Source organism: Hakea prostrata, chromosome 1, assembly GCF_041222555.1.
Source record: "Hakea prostrata isolate BN-2017 chromosome 1, UWA_Hpros_2, whole genome shotgun sequence".
Lineage (NCBI taxonomy): Eukaryota > Viridiplantae > Streptophyta > Magnoliopsida > Proteales > Proteaceae > Hakea > Hakea prostrata.
In genome coordinates, this window is record NC_142600.1 from 41,112,112 (window position 1) to 41,118,111 (window position 6,000).

A 6,000-nucleotide genomic window follows, 5' to 3' on the forward strand; every position below is an offset into this window, starting at 1 on the left:
TGGTATATTTTTCATCGAATTCTGGGGTTTTCACCCAATTGGGGAAACCATGATTTCAAATTGGAAGGCAGTGTTTTTAATCATTATTAGTGCCTAATCTTTGCTCCTTTAGTGTTAGAATACTTTTCTAAAGTTTTCCTCCAAGTTTCATGAAGTTCCGAACCCTATAGATTGAGTTTTAGATCAAATTTCCCGTTTTTGTTTCGTACTGACCCTGTTCGTCGACCAACCAATCAATCGATCAATGAAGTTAGAAGCTCTGTTTTTCTCTCAGTTTGATTCGTTTGCTCTCCAATCTTTTAGGCTTCTTTCCTAATGTTGTATCTATAATTGTTAGGGGTTTAATTGCTAAGTTTGGAACCTCTCTCTTTGATCTTTGGATTATCTTCGACGATAATTAAGGTAAGGACAGTTATTTCATAATAACATTGATCGCATGTATTTTGGTTTCTAATTTAAGAAACTCTGAGTTTAACTATTGATATTGTATTTTATACTTATGATGTACTACTGTAAGTATAGTAGCACTTTACTTATGTTTTCTTTTTCATTATTCAAGCTTATATGAAATGCTTATTACTGCATATTGTTTAATGATTGGATCATGCTTTTACATCCTCTTTTGTATGATGAGGTGTTGATTGTGTATGTCATGACTGATTTGAGAATGTGATTGATTAAGTATGATTTGGGATTGGGAGGTGTCCTTTTGACACTTCTGTCCTTGGATATCGGAGGGAATAGTATGGGATGTTCTCCGAAGATGCCCATTGACACCTTCCTGAATTGTTAGTTGTCATACCTAGGACTGTCTAGAAGTGTTTGGCTAGGATGTCCCCGTTATATTAGACCCTAGTCGGAAGGGTATTGAGACCAAACGACCCATGGTAGCAATGGGGATTCATGGGCGCTCAAGACTGGTAACCAACCCGTGAGAGGACAGGAATCACATTGTGGAGGCTATTTATTGGGAGGGTTGCATATGGATAAAGTTGGGCTCATGGGCGCTCAAGACTGGTAACCAACCCGTGAGGGGACATGAGAGCTTCCCGTTTACCATATGTGGATGACCATTAGGGTTGATGAGTCCGTAGTCAGGGACTATGAGGACTCTAGTGTGAAGGATACCGGAAAGGATCGCCAGGGGCGAGGAATGAACGTATCTGGAACTGAGTTGATATGTTGGTGACAATCCATGGCTGGGGGTTAGGTCACCACTCTCTCACATCACCATTGGTCTAAGTACTGGCGCATGTCAGGGTTAAGCCTAGCCAAATGCAAGTCTTCATAGAATACCTCCATGTTATTTGTGCTAAAAGAATTTATTTCCAGTAGCACAGGATTTGTGATAAGATCAGATTAGCCTTTCCAGAAGAAGTCAGCTTAAAGTGCAAATGGCATTCTAGTGACCAAGAACAGATCAAGAAACTAAACTGGAATGTAAGAGAAGAATTAGTTAAAAATTAATGAAGACTTGTTTACCTTTTCTGTTTCAGTTTCCTATGCAACCGGCAAGAAATATCTCAAGACTGGTAAATGCTTTCTCTATCACAAATCTTGAAATTTGAAGGATGAAAATGCTTTAGACAGACTTGTCTTGAGTCTCAGTAGCTGCAAGGATCCGAAGGCAAAAGGTTGGGCTGTGGAAGCTATCGATGAAAATATTGAGAAGATTTGCTAGAAACACACCGTTGGAAGGAAACACAAACCTCCACTTTGCTTTTATAAGAAAAAGCATTCCCTGACATTGTATGGAAGCTTTCTTAAAATCAACAATGACTTTCTTTAGACTGTGCAGTTATCATTACTATTGCTTATAATTTTTATTATTATTATTATTATTATTATTATTATTATTATTTTTTGAATTTCATGATATTAGTGGAAACCTACAAGAAGCAGTACCAAGGGAAGTTCGATTTGTTAACAACTAACACAAAGGATTTTTGCTTGGATGCTTCTCCAACCTGGAAGCTTACTTCACAAGAGCTGCAAATCAGTTCGTTGTCCTGTTGCAGATGGAACTCTAATCAGGTAATATCCAGTTCTATAATAGATCCTAGACAGCTCAATTTTAGATTTTTCTTTGGGGGTATTTCAATTTTTACTGGACTCTAGTAGCTAATACAAATTCTTTTCTTCCAAAAAAAGCACACAGAGATCAGAAATGTTAGAACAAATATTAGTTTGAATGGACCTAATGTGCTCAAGTTTAACAGACGTGGGAGATGAACCTTAAAGAAACACTGGTAAACATCTATTCTGGACGATGTGTAGCAGTGAAGATGATCAAAGGTGAGGCCCACAATAGCTTTACACATTAAAAAGGTGGAAGTCAGGAATTCTATTACAACAACCTAAATATATCCACACCCATTAGTAAGACCTTACATCCAACTCCCAACCAGTCATTTTAGTATTCAGAACCTGACCAGCATACAGGGCAGAAAAAGGCATTAAATTGGTTCAACCAGTTAGAAACCTAGTTCAACAGTAGGTTAACATCAATAAAGTCAGCATAGTATGGACAATTAATCCATAGTTACATTGTAAGACTGGAACAACAATTAACAATTCCGTATTTATTCTAAATACATCACCAGATGTATGATACAATAGAGAATTAGTTTCACAAGAAGAAGTTGAGTTTTAGAATTTTTAAAACCACTTAATCTGTAGCTTAATCAAATTCAGAAATGCAAAACCTTAGTAAACACATGATTCAAGAATTCATCAAGGTCTCAATAACATCTTACCAAGAAAAGTTACAAGGCAAAACCTTAACTCAAGTGAGATCCAGATATCTGAGTCATATCTCAGATATTATGGATATCTTGGTCAGATTTCAGAAAATCTCAGAATCTCAAATTGTGACGTATCTCAAATTTCATGAGTAAATAATTTCTTGTTTTAGTTTTCCAACAAAAAAATCTCTAACTCTATAGTGTAAAAGCAAATTTAAGAACAGAACTAGCAAATGTCCTTTGTTTTCACAGCTTATGAGGTTACATAGGATTTTGGTATCTATTAGTCCTAGGAAAAATGAGTGGAAGGGAACTACTCTGCAATTTGGAAAATGTCCATCATCACCTGTCAAAAACAGGGGTATATCAGAATAGGAGTTCCACACTAGAATCTATTGGATTCTAGTCCCGTAAATTATAGAAATGTTAAGAAAACAACCTCAAACATCATCAAAGACATAATACCAATAAAACTCAACAGTTGCTCAAGTAATGGTGCCTACCATTCTCGGTGAAGTGCACTTATAGTACAAAACTTAAAGAAATATAATAGTTTTAGATATCCTAGATGATTCAGTGAGATGGAATGGAAAAAGAGTGAGCTGGTACCTTGAAAGCATGATGTACTTTGCACCCAACTAACTATAGCAGACTACAAATTGGTCCTTCTGGGTCAAAACGATGCATTTCAATAGGAACCCATTGATGAGGCTACCATCCCATCATTCCTAATTGTGTGCTTGAAAACAATGTTCCTGAACCGCCATCTTCATTAATTCTTTAGAATCATGTCGAAATCCAATGTACAACTTACCTACTATAATAATGAGTAAAATTGAACAATTCAAGATTTCTAAATAGAAGAAGAGGTAGAATAACAAATCCATTATGTTTAATCACAAAATTGAAGATTCTAAAGGACATGCCGAAGTTATGAATAATGGTGGAAGCTGTCTTACCTCCAACAGTTGACATCAACACTGGATCTTTCGCTTTAGAGTTCCTTGATTCGTACAGTAAGAAGGAAAGCAAAGCCTGACAAGTGCAAACCGCCAGAAATTTAAAACGAATACGATTTTTCGTTAATCATCGCGCAATAGGTAAAATTAAATAAATTTAAACAGATCGTTTTCACGTGAAAAAAGGAATCTTAATCTACACTGTCGAAGTTGGACTTTGAATTTCTATAGCATTTTCTTGATCTGGTAAAAGAAGTTTGAGGATTTCTGAATTTATGGTGGGTGCGAGATCTTCGAATGCCTCTGAAATCTTTGCCAAAGGCTTGTCTTCAACAGCCATCTAAGAGGTCTTTCTCCCTCTGTCTATCTCTCCCTTGTTTAGCACTGCCATCTCCAGCCATCGCCGAAGTCTTTTCCCCTCCATTTCAATCTCTCCATCGTTTTGGGATGTGGGAACTATTTAGAAGTTGCAAAATTTACTGATGGTGTTTGTTGTTGTTATAGTTGCTGCCGTGGCTGATGTCGTCTCAGAGGATGAGGAAGCTTGGGATATTGATTGCAAGAAACTTTGGCTCCATCCAAAACTTTCATAGCGATTTGGTTCAAGCACACAGGCCCATAAAATTGGATACGGGAGCAGCAGCAGGTTCGGAAAAAGACTTTGTGTCTTTGAATACGAGCGCCGTTCATCTCCTTCAGGTCGTGGTGTCTACTTTTTGGAAATATCAGTTTAGTTAACTGATATTTAGTTAACTAAACTGTTTGCATTAATTTACATGTAATGCTTATTTCATGTAATGCTGAAGGTTATTTGGTAAATTATATTTTTGGATATCTTTTTTTATGACTTAAAGGTTTAGTAGTTTTAAAAGGTAAGGATATTTTGGGAAGTGAAATGTAGCCATCCTCCCTCAGTTCGTGCTTTTATAATAGTAGTATGATTATACATATATATATTAAATGCATGTAATGGGAAAGATAAGTAATAAGATATGAAGTAAGATGAAGGAGACTCTCATTAAAATAGCTAGATTAATAAGCACAACTTGCTGCACTGTTCTCATCCTCATCTTCTATTTCTTCATCAACATCCATCTTTGCTTACCATATTAATGGAGGGAGGTGGAGGTGCCCCTTTTTTATTTTTTACACAAAAAAGAAAAAAAAAAAAAAGAACATTAAAATAGTAAATATCAAAATTTAAAGCAGTAAAACCTGATAACTCAATACAACGAAGAAAATGCAATAATAATAATAATAATAATAATAATAATAATAATAATAATAATAATAATAATAATAATAATAAAAAACCCCTTGGGTTGCCTCCCAAGTAGCACTTGTTTTATAGTCTTCAGCCAGACTATCTTTGAGCATCATTTGGGATTTGTCAAAGTGATATTAGACTTTGGGAAGTCTAATACTCCATCTTGGTGCACCTTGAGCCATTGTCCATTGACTTTAAACTTTGCATTGTCTCGTTCAATTTTCACAACTCCATGTGGAAAGGCTTGAACAACTATGAATGGTCCTGACCACCTCGATTGAAGTTTACCTGGGAAAAGTGGAAGTCTTGAGTTGAAAAGTAATGCTTTGTCGCTCGGATTAAATGTCCGCTGCAAAATATTTTTGTCATGCTATCGCTTTGTCTTCTCCTTGTAGATCTTCACATTTTCATAAGCTTCAAGGCAAAATTCATCTAATTCATTCAATTGTAAAAGGCGTTTGCTCTCAAGCCACTTGAAGATCAAAATTAAGCAAATTTCATTGCCCAATATGCTTTATGCTCCAACTCCACTGGTAAATGGCATGCCTTTCCAAACACCAATTTATAGGGAGACATACCTATTGGAGTTTTAAATGCTGTCTGGTAGGCCCAAAGTGCATCATCAAGCTCCGAGACCAATCTTTTCTATTCAAGTTCACTATTTTCTCTAAGATCCTTTGGAAATTTCAGCTTGGCCATTTGTTTGAGGGTGGTATGCTGCAACAATTTTGTGAGTAACCCCACATTTTGCTAATAAAGAAGATAGTTGTTTGTTGCAAAAATGTTTCCCCTCATCATTGATAATAGCTCTGGGAGTGCCAAAACGGATAAAAATATTTTTCTTTAAGAAGCTCAGCACAATCAGTGCATCATTAGTTGGGAGCGCAACTGCTTCCACCCATTTGGATAAGTAATCAACAACAACCAAAATATAGAGATTTTTATGAGATGGAGGAAAAGGTCCCATGAAGTCCATGCCCCACATAAAAAAGCTCAACTTCCAAAATATTTTGTAAATGCATTTCATGGC